Raw genomic sequence first — 20,725 nt, 5'->3', positions numbered from 1 at the left:
TATTAGTGTGTTTAGGCCAGTACCCTAAGCAGGCGTGGGTTATAGGGTACCACCTTTTGGTATGACCACAAAACACCACAGCAGACATTCAACAGTGGTCAGCCATTGGTGGTGCAGAACGCTGGATTAGAATTTGGTACCCAACATCAATAGAAGCCAACATTGGCCATAATTAAAAAAAAACACACCTGACACATATACACACACAGTACACACCCACCAACAGCACAATAAAACACCCCCCCACACAACCCACAATCCTTTGCAAACACCAAAATCTAGCTACACGTTGCCAGGCCAAAAATTAACAGAACTGCACACACAAATCACAACCACCTATACACCTGTCATGCATGACACACCATACCTCAACACCCAACACCCTCTGCACAACATGCACACTATACACAACACACAATAGGCATGTCCTCACAGAAGAATCCCCGATTCACAGATGAGGACTTGCTGGTCATGGTGGAGGAAATCTTCAGAGTAGAGCCATAGCTGTTTGGTGCACAGGTGCAGCAAATATCCATTGCCAGGAAGATAGAGCTATGGCAGAGGATCGTGGACAGGGTGAACTCTGCGGGACAATCTCCACACACAAGGGATGACAATTGAATGAGGTGGAACGACCTACGGGGGAAGGTGTGTTCCATTGATCTAGGCACCAGGTTGCCATCATGAGGACTGGTGGTGGACCCCCACCTCCTCCCCCACAGTTGACAGCATGGGAGGAGCAAGTCTTGGCAATTCTGCATCCTGAGGGCCTCACTGGAGTCACTGGAGGGCTGGACACCGGTAAGTCCCCATTAGTACCCTACCTCCACTGATACCTGCATGGCATGTCACCCACTCACCCTGACTCCCTACATCCACCTCCAATAACTACCACTAATTGGGTACCCCTGCATGCCCTGACCACTGCAAGCACACCCCTCCCAGCACTGCAAGCACACACAACAGTAATGCATGGGCAGCACGTAGCACTACCAATCCCGCAATCCCTCTCCATACACATACCAAAGGTGGGACTACACCAAACTCATAGGGAAAGCCAGAAATGTGGAATATGTGACAGACAAATAAATCACTTACATATTCACAGGTGCCCCAGCCAATGTCAACGGTGAGCATATGGCACGGCAACCCAGTCCTCCACCAGAAGATGCCCTCAGTGATGAAAGCAACTCTGGATGTTCCGATCTGGATGAACTCCCTGACCCATCTGGCACCACTGGGCTTTCGGCTTCCACATCCCACACCCAGTCCACCACTCCCCCCCCAACTCCAACATCACAGCAGCCAGCCAACATCCCCAAATCCCTGTCCTCAGGACACATCGATCAATAGTGTGCCCACATGTACAGGGACCTGGGTCGACACCACATTAACAAGACGGTGAAGGTCCTGGGTTAAGTGGGAGTGGGCACACCGTTCAGGGGACAGAGGTCCAGGGGGTCAGGCCCAGTGGGAGGTCAGCTGTGCACCAGGTGAGGCCAGGCCCAGGGAAACGACTGCCCAGGAGATACTCACACATATCCTGGGGGCATACCAACAATCCCAGGACAGGATGGGCCAGGTGATCACCATCATGCAGGAGAACCACTGGCTGCACGGGTACACCACCAGGAGGTCATGCAGCAGTTGCTGGGTGACATGGCCAACACAATGAGTGAGAACAGAGCTCACCAGTGGCCCACTTCCACTAGCCAGTCCACTCACCACCATCAACATCTGCTGCAGCTAGTGGACAGGAGGACCTGCAACACCACTCACTATTGACCTTCTGAGATCTATCTCTGTAGGACAGTTTACCATAGACAATGCCATCCAGGGGCTGGCATCCCAGATGCAGCAATGGAATGCCTACCTGGAGGGCATTCACAGTGGCTTGGCTACCCCACAGAGATAGTTTCAGGTTCTGGCCTCCTCAGTGTCCCTCATTCTTCCGTCCGCCCTCCAACTACCTGTTCCCAGTCCCAAAGCCCTCTACATCAGCCCATTCCACGCACACAATCAGACAAACATGCAATAAGGACAACAGACAGGACTCGCACAGACAAGCAAAGGCACCACACTTCTCTGCACAGGCACACACACAGACAACACACATGAGCACTTACTACGACAGCCACTGCCTCCACTGTTGCCCCTTCATCCTCCTCTCTCACAGTCACATCAACACACACACCTGCATGCACTGCATCATCAGTTCCAGATCCTGCCACCTGTATAGCCTTGCATACTGTCACCACAACAGCAGACACGCAGAGTAGAACCCCATTCACCACATGCACAGTCACTACCACCACCATCACAACCTCAGGGAGCACTCCCACCTCACTTGCAGACACCATAACTACATACATACACACGTCCTGTTTCTCCTCTCCCACCCTGTCTGCCCCCTCCAAAAACACATAAATGCTCCCACTCAGACACTCAACAGCCATCCACCTCACACCCTCACACTGTCCATGCACCTGAAACCAAGTCCAGCACACCTACTCCTCCTACAACCACTCCCTCTGCCTCTACATCCAAACCTCCTCCTACAACCCACCCCACTGGACTTAAAAAACCTTTCCTTTCCCACCTTGACCTCTTCCCTCCTCTACCCCCGTCCTGCCCACAAGAGAAGGATCCCTCTCCCCCAACCCACTGCCTCCAGCAGTCAGTCCAGTCCTGTTCCTTCCACTAAAGCTACACCTGCCACTAAGGGGCACAAGAGTGGCACTCTGCCCCAAGCAACCACCTCTGCCGCTTAAACAACAGAGAAAGGGCCCAACCCCTCCCAAACCCAAGTCCATGAACCCCCCTCCCAAGAAAAAAAAAACATTACCCCACCCCCCCTGCCCCTGAGGTTGCTGGCCTACTATCGCCATGATTCCCCTGCCCACTGGAGTGACTTGGACTGTCAGGAGTCAAATTGGGCCTTGGATGTTGCCCTGCGGCTTTTCAATGAAATTGGACTTGCCAATGGCCCTTTCTGTATATATATATATATATATATATATATATATATATATATATATTTTTTTTTTTTTTCAATTGCGGTTGCTGTTCCCACATAATTACAGTGGTTGGACAAAAGGTATATGTCCTGGCTTTCTCTGCTCCTGTGTTATATTGTTGTTGAATAACTCTGCAGATAGTTCTCGGTGTGTGGTATGTGTGTTTGTTGTGTGTTGTGTGTGTGGGTGTATCACTCTCCCCTCTCCCCCTTGTGTGGTAGGTGGCTGTATTCACCATTGTTGTCTTTGTCAGCGTTGCTGCTCCTGGACTGCCATTGCATGGTACAGCATCTGCAAGACTTTCAGTTCGGGTTCCATAGTGGCCGCGGACTCCTCTGTGTTCCTAGAGGTGTCTCCTTGCATACAATGTGTTTCCACCAGGCTTTTGGTTGGGGTGGTCCCTCTCCCCCCCCCCCAGAAATCCTGGAAGTCTGCTATATCATAATATGGTGGGAGGGGTGTTGTCTTCCGCCAGCCAGAAGATGGCAACCGCCGTGGTCAGTGGATGGACCACACTGGCAGTTCAGGTGGTACATTGGCTGTCCTGGGATGGTCATAATTTGGTGGTCTTCACTGCCTGCCTGCCGACTGAACTACCGCCATCACCGGCGTGGCAGTCAATATCATAATGAGGACCATAGTCCCCTTTTTGTTGTCTGTCTAATTTTAATTTAGAATATACTTTTTTCTTCTTGTATTCATCTTCCTCCTTCTTCCAACTATTCTTTAAAACATCTTGTTTCTTGTTTACCTTGTTGAACGTGTAAGCTGTTATTTCTGTTAATGCTGAAAATTAATTTCTTTTCTAGTGGCTTCATTAGACAAGTCAGATTTCGTTTGTATGTCTTAACATTTAATATAACTGTAGGGAGCCTGAAGGAATACCTTGCAACTTCTGTATACTGAGCTTGTGGATAAGAAGTTATTATTTTGTGATGGGGAAGTTAAAAAAGAAGCATGTAAAAATTGGAAAATAATATTCAAAATGCTCTTGTCTATAAAATAAACTAAACAATAGAATACATGCAAAGGCACATGAGAGTGGAAGGTGGTGATATTTAGGAGGATAAATTCCACCCCGCCGGTGGAGTTGGCAGAATTTTGGCCACTCCACATGACTCTTGTATCTTTGTGTACTGGCCAAATTTTCCCAACTAACATGTGTCAGAGTTCTTTCTCATGCATAGCTCCCAAACTGTAATTTGGCAAGGGAGAATTGGCATCCCCTAGTAAGATTTTTGGACCCTAGGTTGGCACCCGGTGGGATTTTCTCATTGCAAACAGGTCATGGTGGGAAAGCTACAGCTCGAGCAGCAGCAAGATCAGCTCAAGTAGCAGTGCCCTCTGGCACACCACATGGGCCTACTCACACTGATTTTTCAGCATAGAATGTGTGCCTGGTGCTAAAAATCAGCACATGGTGTGAGATGTGCCAATTTCCACCCATTCACAAAACTCTGCAGAATCTCATGAAGCAGCTGAAGAAGGCAAATGTACACAGATATAACACTCTTTAGCATATAAGGCTCAAGTGTATTCCTCAACTAATCTATAATACACTTTTATTGTAAAATCTCCATTTGGAGGGTTTATAAATTATGATTTAATTTTTCTGTCATCCAGTGAAAGTGCAATGGATGTAGGTACAGGTGTAGATTGTTGTGCTTCTAACCTTTGGGTAAAACATATTCCAACTAGAAGAACTATAAATGCTAACGTAACTTCTATTAATGTCACAGCCATAACTATGCTATACTTAGAGCCTCATCACAAGTGTGACAGTCACTTGATTGGCAGACTCGCTGATGGCGGTTGGAGTGCCGCCAGTGCTGTGGTCTGAGTGCCATATTTTGACCATGGCGGTAGTGCCGTGGTGGGACCACCCGCACTGCCAGGATCAGAGATCCTGGCACTCTGGCGGTTGTGGCGGTAGTAATCCTTTGGGGCAATGCTACAAGCAGTGCTGCCCTGGGGATTATGACCTCGTTCTTCACCAGTCTTTTCATGGCAGTAGCACCGCCATGAAAAGGCTGGCGGAGAATGGGAGCAGGGGGCCCCAGGTGGGTCCCTGCTCTGCCCATGCACTTGACAGATTTAGCAACACAAAAGGTTGATAAACAGAGTGCTGAACAATGCAAACACTCACTCTAAGTAACATATTGGGGTTTAATCCATCGTTCTTTTGGTCACCATGCCACCCCGGGATCCAGCCATATGCATAAGTGGAGGGTATGCCCAGATGTGGGTCCCGTGCTTGCTATGCCACCAGATTCAAGCTAGCCTGGCTGATGAAGGGTGATACCCTCAAACCGGTCCTAGGATTCTTTTTCCTTGGCCAGGGAGGACCAGGCCTATCAGTTCGGGCAGGACTGTTTCCATGGAGAACAGGGTCAAGACTGATTTGCATGTAGCTGGGTCCAAACTGGAATAGCATGGTAAGCAAAAAAAAAAACTGATGGATTATACCCATATCTGTGACTGGAGGGAATGTTTGATTTGCTCAGCATTCCGTCTATCATCTGTTATTTTTGCTCATGCACTTGCCATGGGCAGTGCAGGAGTCCCCCTGGCCAGCACCCTCGCAATGTTCACTGTCTGCTTTGCAGCTGGTGCTCCCTGCATCCTACAGCACTGCTGCCAGCTCAGTTATGAGCTGGAGACAAGGCTGTAGGCTGTTTCCTGCTAGGTCAGCGGGCGGAAACTGACTTTTCCACCTGCTGACTTAGAGGGAAACTCTTAGGCCAATATTTAAAATTTTAGATGCTGAACTCCATTAGCGCCATACTAAGATGCCGGCCAGCCGGGCGTCATATTTAGCTAGTGGGTGAGGGCGGTGTAGGAGGAACAGGGAGTTTAGCATCAGAGGATGATGTTAGTAATGGGAGAGGCAAAAAATGCCTCTGCCCAGACTAGCATCATTTTCTGACCTTAGAACCTCATGGACATGACTCCTGTCTCAGTTAAGACAGGAGTCATGCCCCCCAGCCCAGTGGCCATGCCCAGGGAACTTATGTCCACTGGGCATGGCCACTGGGCCCATTGCCATGTAGGGGGGCCCAAGTTGGGCACCCCATGGCACTTGGTGTGGGTGGGTGAGGATGTTCCTGGGGCCAGACAAGGGCACCTGTGGGCGCTTTCCATGGTCTCTGACCATGGAAAAAGGCCCACAGGTCCCCTACCACCTGCCCTAACCCAGGCATTAAAATAATGGCACTAAGAAAGCTTAGCACCTTTATTTAAGGCCCTCACCCCCCATCCTAGATTTTAGCACTGTGGGATAAATATGCCGCTAAGGCCATATCATAGTTTTCTGCACAGGAACGCCTACCTTGCATCTCATTGACACAAGGTAGGTTTCCACTTCCAGAAACTGATGTAAGCTCCATAAATATGGCGCTAGTTGTGTCTAGCGTCCAAGTATAAATATGGAATTAGGTTTGGGCTGAATTAGTGTAAAAAATTAAATTACACTAATTCTGCGCAAACCAAGCAAAAATATGCCCCTTAATGGGCTTGGTGGGGAGGTAGCCACTATGCCAGCAACCTTCCCATCGAACATTCGGAGGATGGACTAAACGGTCCACCAAACTCATAATGAGGCCCTTAGCCTTGAAAAGTGCACAGATGTTTGTCAACAGTTAGACCTTTAGTAGAAAGTAGCAGCAGGCATACTCAGTAAACTGTATACATTTCTACTTGTGCAAACTGAGCGGAACCGTTGGTGATTAACTTGCAATTAATTAATTGAGTTTACATACAGTATTTTTTGTGAGGCATCCTTAGCCCTACTCTGTCTTCTTCTAAATGTGTTATCCCTATTCTTCTACTCAATCTTTGGCCTTAGGGATTTCTTCTTAAATTTTTGTATTTATCTTTGCTAATGCATAATTGCCACATTCATCTATCACAATCCTTATAAATCAGTTAAGCACTGTTCATTGTTTGTAGAAATGGATCTCTCTGCTTTGCATTAGCAAATGTTGTTTGTCAAGTCTTTTCTTGCAAATTTGTATTTCAGTAATTGACTAAAATACTGGTGTTAGTTTCGCATTTCATGGAGGTTTTGAAGACTTTGATCTTCATTCATTGGGATCAATAACTATTGTTTTTGGTATGCTCTCTGTGTGGTATGTTCACTCATCTGCTGAATACTTACAACAAGGTACTTTTTCTCTTTTCAATCTTCTTGGTGTGGGTTGATCTTCTTCGAACTCACTTGTACAACTGGATTCTGTTTCTTTCTGAGGGTTTGTGGTATGTGTTCAACTGACACTCTAGAACTCCATTGTCTCTGACTAACTGGCTATCCCAAAACCAATAGCGGTCTTTCTATCCTCACACTTGTTCCTTTACCAAGTTCATTAATTTGTTCTGGCAACAGTTCAATAGCTCCTCTGTTTTCAGTTCTCAATTGTCCATTTTCAATGTGTATTTCCACCACACTGTGTGAGATTTCAAGAAATTGCATTGGTGAGGAATTCCATTGTATTTTACCCCCTCTGGTCCTTCTGAATGTTTGGACAGAGGAGGTCTTGGCTCAAAAACACCACTTCTTCCAATGGACATCTCACTCTCTGGGTGTGTGAAGCATGCACCCAATGAAGTGTCCCAGTATATTTCATGGCATTGTTGGTGATCAGGATGACCTGATAGCGGCCTTTCCACCTTGGCATCACGCAGGATTTTTTAACATACTTTTCGATCAAAGCCCAGTTTAACAATGTAGCACTGCTCCTGGTTTGTAATGGCAGTAGCAGCTCCAACCTTCTGGAAAGCAAAACTCACCACAACACCCAATCCTTTGCAGTAGTCAAGTATTATATCATCTGTGATGTTCATAAGCGCACATTCGCAGGCACAGCAAGCAGTTGCATAGCATTTTCCCATGAGTCTCTCCTCAGGAGTGCTTTGAAGACTCGTTAACACCAATGGTAAAGCATCAGCCATTTTGATGAGGTAGATGCAAAGATGTTGGCCAAATGTGATTTCAGAGTTCCATTCAGCTGTTCAACTATCCCCAAAGCTCACAAATACAGCTACAATCTCTGTTCCACTGGGGATGCTACACACAGTATTCTAAGGACCTCATTGTTAAAATGAGTCACTCAGTCTGACTCCAGAGAAACTGGAAATCTGGGTTGTGGAAATTTGGCTACCGTAAGACTGTAATTTCTCTGCACTGGGTAGGCTTCTACCCATCAGGAGAAAAAATCTACACTATAACCAGGATATATCTCAGCCCATGACAAACAATCATAACAATAAAATCCAACTGCATCCTGTTAAAGACTCACCCTGATCTTCCTATGTGGCTTACTGTTACAGGGATTCTTCTCCTTACATTCATCTGCTGCAATGTCACACATCTATAGCCTAACTCATCAGCCAAAACTCAGAACTGAGGATTAAACCAGGTTTGCCTGAACAATTTAACCATTGCATCCCTTCCAATGTGTGCAGGGCCATGGAAATGTTGTGTCATGGGGAGTAACATGCTTTCTGTCTTCCAGCTGCTGAAACCCAAATTTCAATTGCATTTTAGAACATTCTGCTCTAATCCATCCTTATTGTTCTCGCTCTGAAACTTCTTCTTGCATTCTTTTGATTTCTCCCCACGTTTTCACTACTGGCAACAACATTGAAAAGGTGATATCAGAATCATTTGTATATTCTCCATTAAAATTTGCATGCCACAATTGTACAATAACATTCAACTTCATTGGCATATCTATTTCCAACTGTGACATAGTCAATACCACTGCTTTTGGCTTCACATTTAAATACAGCAATTTCTTGAGCCAGTTGTAATCCTTCCAACATTTTAATCACATATTCTCCATTTTGAACTGGTGATCCAGATGTTGTCAGGAAACCCCCTTTGTGACCACAACTGCCCAAAGTCATGAATCACACTAAAGCCATACTGACCACCTGTAAATATAATAATTTGCAATTGAGCGGATAGATTACAAGCTTGTGTAAGGGCAATTAATCTGCCACTTGTGCAGAGGTCATTCCTCTGACCCAGGAGGCTTCCATCACTTCATGAATTGTACAAACAGCATAGGCTGCTCTAAAAGTCCCCTCATTGTCTCTTAAACATGATGAACGTTCTACAAAAAATGTATAATCTGGCTCATCAAGAGGGTCAAATTTAATGTCTGTTCTTGGCTTGGTGCAAGTTCAAGACAGGTTTATTTTCTGATTAATTAAACCCATTTTCATCATAAAAGTAAGGTCAGAAAATTGTCTCATAAACTGCTACACATGTATTATTAGTCAAGGTCAAGCATGATCAAATCTTTCTCAAACCTGTGCGAAAGGATGCTAAAGTGCTTAGTAGTGATTGTCTGACCTTTAGACTCTAGGCTGTATGATGCTGCTGTCTGATCATTACTGTATACTGCTCAAATTGTATGGCGCAATTCTCACAGAAGTGAATTACCACGCAAAGTAAACAGATACAGACAATTCACTGTCTCTTTAGGAGTAATCAAAGTGCCTCATGTTATGACTCAATCACTGCCTTCTAATTAAGAATTTGCATAGCCTATAAAATGTTAGCATAGGTAATATTAATATTCCATCAACCAAACATTAATAAAAAATGTGCACAACTTGCTCATTATAGGCCATTGCCTATTGTCTGATTAAGTAAAAGCATTGTAATCATAAAACAAAATAATGAAATAATCCTGCAACAACTACTCATATAAAATCATTCAAAATATAAGCATGGACAATTATTCTGGAACCTGTGCAAGAAGATGCTAAAGTGCTTGATAGTGACTGTCTGACCTTTGGCCTCTAAGCCACTGCTGTGTGATGCTCAGTTTGAGCAGTGCAAATCTATCAGACAAGAATTGCCACTCAAAGTAAAGCAGACACACATTCTACACCAGATATTCAAGAGTAATAAAAGTGTTTAAGATTATCACTGAGTCCTGCCTTTTAGTTAGGAATTCACATAACCTACAAAATGGGTTAAAATAGGTAATGCTAATGTTCCATTAACCAAACATTATTAGAAGATGTGCACTACCTGATTACAACCAGACGTTCCAGGCAGAGTTATTGCCAGAAGTGTAGGGACTTTATAATTCAGTTGCTGGTCACCTGAGTTGAACATGCTGCTAGGGCTTCCCAGCATAACCATATTGCTCTGTCATTGAATCTTCTCTTCAGGGATTGCAGCCTGAATTAAAGACTGGGGAACACCAGAAGATCCAGACAGTAATAATACCAAGACATTGAGAAATTTACAATTTAGCTGTGAGTCGCCTGGGTTGAAACATGCTACATGGGCCTCCCTGCATGACTGAATGGTTCTGACATTGAAGCGTCTCTCCAAGAATTTCTGTCTGGGGTTCCACAACTGAGGCAAATGTAAATTAAGTGAATAAGATCTTCCTCCAGTGCGTTGCAGTGCCAACACAACATTGAGCCCGGGTGCTTCCATGATGGTATATTCACCAATGTTCGTATGGTTTCCAGATGCACAGCCATTAAACTATGTTTCATGTGCACAGAATACGCAATTAAATGGTAGGCGGCCGGAGCCAATGTGGTGTAATGTTTTATGAGCAACCATGCATGCAAGCATGCACTAAGTTTTGGGTTCCCTTTTTAAAGAAAACATATGTCACACTAGCCTCTCATAGTTCTTTCAGACTCAGTTGATTAATGGAAGTATACAAGCATTTATTATATGATGATTGCAAGTCGTTTCGGAGGTCTGTCCAGTGGTCACTATCTAGGATGTCTTGTGCACTGCTGATCTTTTACCATGTATTAGTGGGTGAGGTGGAGAGGGCCCAGGCGATGTAGGTGAGAGTTTTCTGAATCCATGATCGGTGTGAGGACTGCCATAAAAAGGTTAAAAGGTTAAATGAGTCTGGGGCTAACACGCAGGCCTGTTTTAATTCTTGATATGTTAGATGTTTTTTAGGACAGCCTTGTGACATCTCCAATTTTATTTGGACCCACATGTCTGTGTATAACAATGTTATTGCCTTCAGTAGTAAGTCTGGTAAACCTCAGTGCTCCAGTTTGCTCCAAAGAAATTCTCTTTTGATGCAGTCAAAAGCGGCTTTGAAGTCGATGAAGCTAAGGTGTAGATTCTTCTTCCACTGTTTACTTTGCCAAGAAGGCATTGACTAAAACATTTGTTGTGGTGCCTACTCCTTTTCTAAAACCAGTTTGATTTGGAGAGATGATGTTGTTTTTATTGGGCCAATTTGCTAGGTCAGCTAGAAGCAGGGACACATAGGCCCATATTTATACTTTTTGATGCAAACCAGCACCGGCACTGGTTTGCGTCAAAATTTCTACTGCTGCTAACGCTATTCCTACGCGCCATGCGGGCGCCTTATTTAAGGAATGACATTAGCCGGCGCTGCGGACTGGTCTGAGTAAAAAAAACATGACTCAAACCAGGCAGCGCCGTCGTAGGGGAAAATGGGGGTTGTGCGTCAAAAAATGGTGCAAGTCAGGTTTGAGGCAAAAATCATGCCTCAAACAGGACTTGCGCCATTTCTTGACACACAACCCCAATTGAAATTACTCCTGTCTTAGCAAAGACAGGAGTCATGCCCCCTTGCCCATTGGCCATGCCCAGGGGACTTCTGTCTCCTGGGCATGGCCAATGGGCACAGTGGCATGTAGGGGGGCAAATTAGGCCCCCCTATGCCACTTTAAAAAAAATACAAAAAAATACTTACCTCAACTTACCTGGGATGGGTCCCCCCATCCATGGGTGTCCTCCAGGGGTGGGTGGCAGGAGTTATCCATGGGGGCAGGGAAGGGCAGAGTCAGAGACCATGGACATGAGACCACAGGTCCCTTAATGCCTGCCCTGACCCAGGCGTTAAAAAATGGCACACATCGGGGGCCTCAAGAGGGCCCCTGCACTGCCCAGGCACTTGGCATGGGCAGTGCAGGGGCCCCCATGGACAGTCCCATAGCGCATTTCGCTGTCCGAATTACGGGCAGTGAAATGCGGAACAGGAGCTGTCGCACCCAACACACCACGACATTGCTGCCGGCTGGATTACGAGCTGGCGTCAATGTTGTGGTGAGTTTTCTCTGTGGCAGTGGGCGGAAACGCTGTTTTTGCCCGCTGGTCCAGCGGAAAACTCCTAATAGGGCAGCCAGCATACTGCCAGCACTAGCTGAATGCTGGCTGTAGCGACTTCGGCAGTCCTGAAAAAACACCACAGAGGCCGTAATCACGGCCTGAGTGTATGGGAGATCATTTTCTGCTGAGGCCAGGTAACTTCCAGCCATATTCATAGGCGATTGATTGTTCAAGGTGAAAACAGTTCTACTCTGAGGCTTCATTTAAAAGTTTGCAGTAAGATAATTCACTCACATAATCTCTGAAATGTTTGAATTATTTATACTTCTGCCTGTGAGATTGAGATTGTTTATGATTTCCCAAAATTGCCTAGGGTTGCTCTGCCTGGCATTGAACATAATTTTTGTCCACAAATAATCTCTTGCTGCATTTCTTTTTTTCTATCCACAGCTGCTTCCTGTAGTTTTTCTTTCTGCTCTTCAGTTGTTCCTATAATAAACATTTTACCGCCTGTGCTTTTGAGGACCTTGAAAGTTTCCTTTGTGCTCTTTTGAGTGCAGCACAAGGTTTTGAGTGGCGAATAGACCATGTTGGTGAGGGTACTTGGCCCATGCGCTGACATGGGGGCAGTGTTGGAAAGTACTCAGATAATTTTGAAAAGTACTCAGACAATTTTTTTCCAAAAATGGACCCAAGCATCTGTTGGATGATCTTTCTTCTTAAGCTGTTGATCATTGTCTCTTTGGCCACTGATGCAAGGTCTACAATTGTTTCTGTTGACCACTGAAGCTGCTTGAAGTTCGTAGTTTCTTCTTCATGGGCCAGTGAATAGATCAGTGGTGTTATTCCTAATAACAGGAGCTAGAACAAATGATCGCTGAATGTACTGAACTTAATTGTGAATTGCTTAATCAGGGGAATCAGAGGCAGGGGGAGAATTGTATAGTTGGTGACTGATCATGACTTAGGGCCATAATACATATAAATTAGGAGGGGGTTTCCTCCAAAGAGGTACAGCTTAGAAGCATAATTTTTAGAAATTCCAGTGACGAGACTAGCTGCTTTTCATATTGGTTCAGTCACTTAACATTCAGGTGAGCCTAGGACAGGACATTCCAAAATAAGTTGTCAATGTTAAGTATTTCATCATTCTCTGTTGAGCATATGAGATTAGAGTTAAAGTCGCCCATCATTATTATATCCCACACAGGCTGTAATTGCCTGTAGCTGGTGATGGAGGCCAGTAGTTTTTCTATTATGGCCTTCTTCCTGGAAACGTTAGACTTTATGTAGATATTAAACAGTAAGGCGGGCACCCTGTCTTGCTGTGACCAGTTACTGATTTTGATGATTTTGAAACTGGGATCCACACGTTGTAGTTCTTCCATGACGTTGTCCAGGTGCAGTGATACATAGACTGCTTGACCCCTACTAGGTCTACTGTGTGTGCTTGATGGCCTTGGATTATTATTATTATTATTATTATTATTATTATTATTATTAATAATAATAATAATAATAATAATAATAATAATAATAATGATGGATTTGTAGTGGACACTGCTACCACTATAGGTTTCCCAGTGCAAGACAGAAGCTGTAGAGATAACTCTGAATAAACAAGCCAAGTCTTCAAGCCTTTATGGAAGGCAAGCAGTGACGTGCAAGTTCTAGGATGCTCAACTTAGGACCCAGATAAGAGAAAGAGTGCCCTTTTTATTTGCGACAGGTAGAATCCGGGTAGAGAGAACAGAGTACAATAGGAGGATCTTAAAGATTGAGAGGGATGGTAAGGGGCCATCAAGTTTTGAATATAGCAGTCACCTAAGCCAGCTTTGGCCTTAAACATGTAGCATAAGGTTTTGAAAATGATATGTTTTGTAATTGTAAGCCAGGGCAACTCATGGAAAATATGGGAAATAGAGGTGGATTTTGGCATGCGGAAAAGTAGTCTGACCACTGCATTCTGTACAACTTACAAATGGCACATAGATGCCTTATCTAAGCCCAAGTAAATTACATTTCCATAATCCAGCAGAGACAGAACTAAGGCCAAAGTCACAATTATTAAACCCAAAGACAGGATCATGCAGCTAATTTTCCTATGCCATTTAAGCACCGCAAAACATGTGGCAGTCACTTTCATCACTTGAGGCCACAAAGAGAGGGTATGGTCCAGTATAAAGCCTACGTTTTTAACTTTTGAGGAGGGAGTAGAAAAAGCCCTAAGAGAGGCCAGCCAGTGTTGCAGGCCCCATAAAGAACAGTGTTTGCCCAGGATCAAGACATCTGTCTTGCTCCATTAAGCTTGAGCATGTTTTCTTCATCCATAAATCAATACGGCTCAGGCCAAGTTTAAGATCAATGGGTACACGACTCTGAACTAATGACAGTAATCTGTGTGTCATCAGCATAGCTAAATAGTGTCAGACCACAGCTCACCATTAGGTCCACCAGAGGACGGACACACAATTTAAACAGCAGTGAACTTAGGACAGGACCTTTGGGGACTCTGGACACTAGAGTTTGAAAGCTGGACTTGGCCCCAGCAGAAAATATCTGAAATGAATGTCCTTGTAAAAAGGAGCTCAGCCATGCCAGGGCATAATCTTTAAGTCCTAATGACACCAATCTGTCCAGAAGATGGAATGAGGAATGAGGCATGGTAACGAAAACCGCCCTCACATCAAGCAGGATGATTGCAGCGGATCTGTCTTTATCCAGGCACTGCCTCAGGTCTTCAGTCACACCCAGAAGGCTGTGGTCAGCCTGAAAGCCAGACTGAGAAGCATGAAAAGCATTGTGGGCCTCTGTAAATGCAGGAAGTTGTGCATTAACCCCTTCGCTGCCAGGCCTTTTCCCCCTCAGGTGACGAGCCTTTCTTTTTGCTATTTGGGATAGTTTGCACTTAGGCCCTCATAACCTTTTGTCCACATAAGTTATTCACGCCAAATTTGAGTCCTTTTTTTTCCCAACATCGTAGGGATTTTAAAGGTACCCAGAGTGTATGGGTTCCCCTGGAGGAGACCAAAAAATAGACAAAATACAGCTAAAATTTCATTTTTTTTTTAAAGTGGGTAAAAATTGCTGCAGAAGAAAGCATGTGTTTTTTTCCCTGAAAATGGCATCAACAAAGGATTTATGGTGATAAAATCACTATTTTCCCAGCTTTCAGAAACAGGCATACTTGTATCAGAAAACCACATTTTTCAACACAATTTTGGCATTTTACTGGGACACACCCCATTTTAAATATTATTTGTGCTTTCAGCCTCATTTCAGTTAGTGACAGAAATGGGTGTAAAACTAATGGTGGATAACGGACAGCTAAATATTTCTGAAAAATAGACAAAATTCTAAATTCATCAAGGGGTCACTTGTGTAGATCCTTCAACATTTTCTTGCAGAAAGTAACAGCTGAACTAAAAGAATATTGCAATTGACTTGAAAACAACAGTCATTTCTGTCCATATTTTCTTTTATAACATTTACCATCTATGTCACATTTTTTAGAGCAATATATCGTTACATGTGCTGGACTCTTCTGGTTGTGGGAACATATAGGGCTTGTAGGTTCATCAAGAACCCTAGGTATCTAGAGCCAATAAATAAGCTGCACCGTGTAGAGGGTTTTCATTGTATGCCAGGTAAGCAGCAATTCATTTGGTGAAACACAAAGAGTGAAAAATAGGTATCATGGAAACTTTGTATTTCCAAAATGGGCACAAGATTAGGTGCTTAGAAGCAGTGGTTATTTGCACATCTCTGAATTCCGGGGTCCCCATACTAGAATGTGAAATACAGGGCATTTCTCAAATAGACTTCTTTTTGTAGAGAAAGACAAGGGACAATAACACTTGTTCTCCTATTCTGTGTTCCCCCAAGTGACCCAATAAAATGGTAATTCACTTGTGTGGCTAGGCCTAGTGCCACAAACACAAGATGGACACATAACATTTTTATATTGAAATCTGACAGGTTTTTTGGAAAATGCCAAGCTGTGGATTTTGGCCTCTAGCTCAGCCGGCACTTGGGGAAACCTATCAAACATGTGCATTTTTAAAAACTAGACTCCTAAGGGAATCTAGGATGGGGTGACATGTGGGGTTTTCACCACATTCTGCTACCCAGAATCATTTGTAAATCTCAAAATTTGACAAAAAAACACTTTATCCTCACATTTCGATGATGGAAAGTTCTGGAATCTTAGAGGAGCCACAAACTTCCTTCCACTCAACATTTCCACAAGTCTCCCAATGAAAATGGTACCTCACTTGTGTGGGTAGGCCTAGTACCCACGACAGGAAATGTCCCAAAACACACATGTTCCCTAAGAAAACTGACCTGTTTTTCGCAAGTGCCTAGCTGTGGATTTTGGTTTGTAGCTCAGCCGGCACCCAGGGAAACCAAGCAAACCTATACATTTTTTAAATCTACAAACCTAGGGAAATTCAGAATGGGGTGACTTGTAGGGCTCTCACCAGGTTCTGGCACCCAGAATACTTTGCAAACCTCAGAAATTTGTATAAAAAACACTTTTACCTCACATTTCGGTGCTGCAAAGTTCTGGGATCTGAGAGGAGCCACAAACTTCCTTCCACCCAGCATTCTCCTAAGTCTCCTGATAAAAATGGTACCTCAATTGTGTTGGTAGACCTTGTGCCAGTGACAGGAAACACCCCAAAAAGCAACATGGACAAGTCACATTTTTGCATTAGAAACTGATGTGTTTTTTGGAAAGTGCCTAGCTGTGGATTTTGGTCTCTAGCTTAGCCAGCACCTAGGAAAACCTACCAAACCTGTGCATTTTTTAAAACTAGACCCCTAGGGGAATCGGGGATGGGGTAACCTATGGCGCTCTCACCAGGTTCTGTTACTTAGAATCCTTTGCAGACCTAAAAATTTGGCAAAAGAAGACTTTTTCCACACATTTCAGTGAAAGAAAGCTCTGTAATCTGAAAGAAGCCACAAATTTCCTTCCACCCAGCATTCCGCCAAGTCTCCCGATAAAAATTGAACCTCAATTTCGTGGGTAGGCCTAGTGCCCACGACAGGAAACACCCCAAAACGCAACATGGACACATCACATTTTTACTTTGGAAACTGATGTGATTTTTGGATTTTGGCCTCTAGCTCATCTGGCACCTAAAGAAACCTATCAAACCTGGCCATTTCTGAAAACTAGACACCTAGGGGAACCCAGGATGGAGTAACTTGTAGTGATCTCACCAGCTTCTGTTACCCAGAATCCTTTTCAAGCCTCAAAATTTTGGCAAAAAAATACTTTTTCCTCACATTTCGGTGGTGCAAAGTTCTGGATTCGGAGGGGAGCCACAAACTTCCTTCTACCCAGCTTTTCCCCATATCTCGTGATAAAAACGGTACCTCGCTTGTGTGGGTAGGCCTAGTGTCCGTGACAGGAAATGCCCCAAAACACTATGTGGACACATCAAAATTATCAATTACGAAACTACTGTTTTTGCAGGGGGGCACCTACGTTTTTGGTCGTGGGCTCAGCATCCATTTAGGGAATCCTACCAAACACAGACATTTATGAAAACTAGACACTCGAGGGAGTCCAGGGAGGTGTGACTTGCACGGATCCCCCAGTGCTTTCTTACATAGAATCCTCAACAAACCTCAAATGTAGCTAAAAAATCAAATTTTCCCCACATTTCTGTGAGGGATCACAGCACCAGCACAAATTTCCTATCCCCTCAGTATCCTGATAAAAATGATACCTCACTTGTGTAGATGGGCCATGTGACAGGTAAGAGCCAAAAACATGTCAAAATTGAGGGGAAACCAAAGCGGGTCCAAAAGGGCAGTTTGAGGCAAGTGGGGCAGAATTTTTATCGATATAGATGCGATAACGCTGGGTGGTAGGAATTGTGTGGATTCCTGTAGATTCTGGAAAGTTCCATCACAAAAATATGAGGAAAGTGTGTGATTTCAAGCTAAATTGCAGGTTTGCAGGGCATTGTGGGTAAGAAAATGGTGCAGGGTGCATGTGAAGCACACCACTCTGGACTCACCCAGATGTTTAGTTTCTAGATGTGTCTAGGTCTCGTAGATTTTTCTAGATGTCTGTGTCCCAAAGTCCAAAAGGTGCAGCCCTCACCATTTCAAGTGGGACAATTTGAGAGTTAGCCAAGCTCTCATGGCCCAAATGTAAAATAAAAAAAAACAGAATAATCAAATCTCCTCTTGTGGCCATTGAGATAAGATATTTTAGTGTGTGGGGGGAACCTAACAGACTGTTACCTCCTTCAGTTTGGGTGGGGGCATAAGCATGCCCATACTGGTTGGTAGCCATCACCCCACTATTTTTTTTTAATTCCCTAACATCTAGTAGGGTTTCTGCTCCTCCAGGGAGTGAATAGGGGGTAATTGTCCGAATTGTCCCTCGGTGGGCAGAACAACTTTGTCCCCATTTGTTTGGGGGAGGGGGTATGGCGTCTTGTTGGCTTTCTTCCCCTCTTCGGGGCAGACAAGCCTTACAAAAGTAGGCTAATCTGCCCCCAAGGGTGGGTAGAAACATCCAACAGTAATGTGCTTCCATGGGGAGTGACCCTTGCCCAAGGGGCTTCCCACCAAACAAAATACACACACACCAATAACAGATGTCTAAGTGTGTTTCTGCCACCCTTGTGGGCAGATTGACCCAATTGAAATAGGCTGATATGCCCCCAAGGGAGGCAGAAATGGCCTAAAATATTTTGCCCCCATGGGGAACACCCCTTTTAAAAGTAGGTCAATCTGCCCCCAAGCAGAAATAGCCTAAAATACAATTGCCCTCCAGTCGCTTCCCTTGCGTGAAAAAACAAATCCTTAGTGTCTAGTGGTTTCTGCCAATCTGCCCCCAAGGAGGGCAGAAATGGCCTAAAATGAAATTGCCCCTAGGAGAGCGTCCCTTGCCTAAGGGGTCACTCCCCATCTTTAAAAAAAAATGTTTTAAAATCCAGGTGTCTAGAGGTTTCTGTCCTCAATGAAGAGGCCTAGGACAGGGCTGGGGGACATAACGCTAATGTCAGCTGGAGGGAACTATGGTCATCAAAATCTGCTGCCATAGTAGCCTTCCATAGTAAGGTCAAACAATGATCACATTTCTTGGAGGGCTATTACATCTGCATTTGCCTAGCTCTTGGAGGAAGAGCCATTCTGTAGCAGCGTCTTTGTTCCGGCAATGTTCCAGGATATGAGTTATAGGATTTCCGGTTCAGAGGAGAATGTAGTTTTACTTATTACTCATGGAGATTATGGTGCATTTACGGCTAGGGGAAGCCAGTCCCATTGAGGCCCAGCTGTGCTTGGGCAATGGATGTTGAAAGTTTAGTCTTATAGGTGAGCTCAGATATAGCCTTTTGCACCATCCTAACTGGTGAGGGGAGTGGGCAGCTTTGTTGCAACAGTGAATATGGATACCTGTGGGCCTGGGATCTGTTTAACATGACATCCCAACTTTTGAAGACTGTGACAAAGGAGAGAATTAAATTCACTATTTCATTTGTTTTCTGTGTAGTTAGGGTGGATTCTGATCTGTTAACGGTTGGCAAAATTGTCACTGCTATTAGTTCGACTGAGGTTAAGGCTTTGAGCTCACGGATCTCTCCAAGTAGTCTTAATCTATTCCCTCTATTGAGGATATCATGGTTACCTTGAGTGACATATTCTGGTTGAAATAGTAGTTTGGGCGCCTACTGGCATTGCTTAATGATGAGGTCTGCGTGAGTAGAGAATTTGAAGAGCATCTTGAAGGTAGCTTTCCTTGTTTGCCCATGTGTAGGGAGTAAGATCCCCCTAGTTGTGATCTTGCAGAATTTCCCTTTTTGGTCATTTTTGGGGGCTCTGACTTCCCAATTGAAGGAGCTGTAGTTGGGGAAATTGGAATGACCCTTGGTGAGCTTAGAGACTTTAGAGACATGTTACAACTTTGGCTGTTAATACTAATAGAGAGATGGTTTGATGAGAGAAGTCTGCATTCAATTTGTTGTGCTCTGAATGGGGTGAGTAAATACTATTTAGCCGGGCTGCTGTACTGGGCGGTAAACCACAGTCCTGAGTTTGTAGACAGATTCTGGGATTTCCGCCCTGACTATCTGGGTGGGCCTCCCGCTTGGTCATGTGTTTACAGTCCTCAATCGTGTGTACATTGGTCTGATACTGTGTGTCATGTGCAAGATGATCCACCATTTGTAGTAGGTCAGCGGAGGATGCCCTGTTACTTACTCGCTGGGAGATCTCCTGACTTTGAGGCTGTGCTTTGGCACTGTCAATTTTCTGTGGTGCTGTTGCTGAGTCCACAGTTGAGGTGGTGGTTGACATTTCTGTAGCATCCCAAAGGCTGTTGGACATTTTTGCTTCTGTTCTTCCTGTATCTGCTGTCCTGGACTTGGAAAATTTTGGATAATTTTGTTTAGGGGCTGTCCCCTTAGGCTGTATGCATTTATTTGTTGCTTTCCATATGCGTTTACGCTGCCTCTTGGTGAGCTTAGAAAGAGAAGAGCCTTTATTAATCATAGTGGGGGCATCCACTTGGGATATTAGCTCAAGAGTAGACCCATCTGGTTTTACTTGGTTGATAGGGTTTAGTAACTTATCTTGCTATTCCAGTGGAGCTAAGGGGATGTGC

The sequence above is a fragment of the Pleurodeles waltl genome, chromosome 8, assembly GCF_031143425.1.
Source record: "Pleurodeles waltl isolate 20211129_DDA chromosome 8, aPleWal1.hap1.20221129, whole genome shotgun sequence".
NCBI classification, from domain to species: Eukaryota; Metazoa; Chordata; class Amphibia; order Caudata; family Salamandridae; genus Pleurodeles; species Pleurodeles waltl.
Note: the sequence above shows the minus strand (reverse complement) of the source record.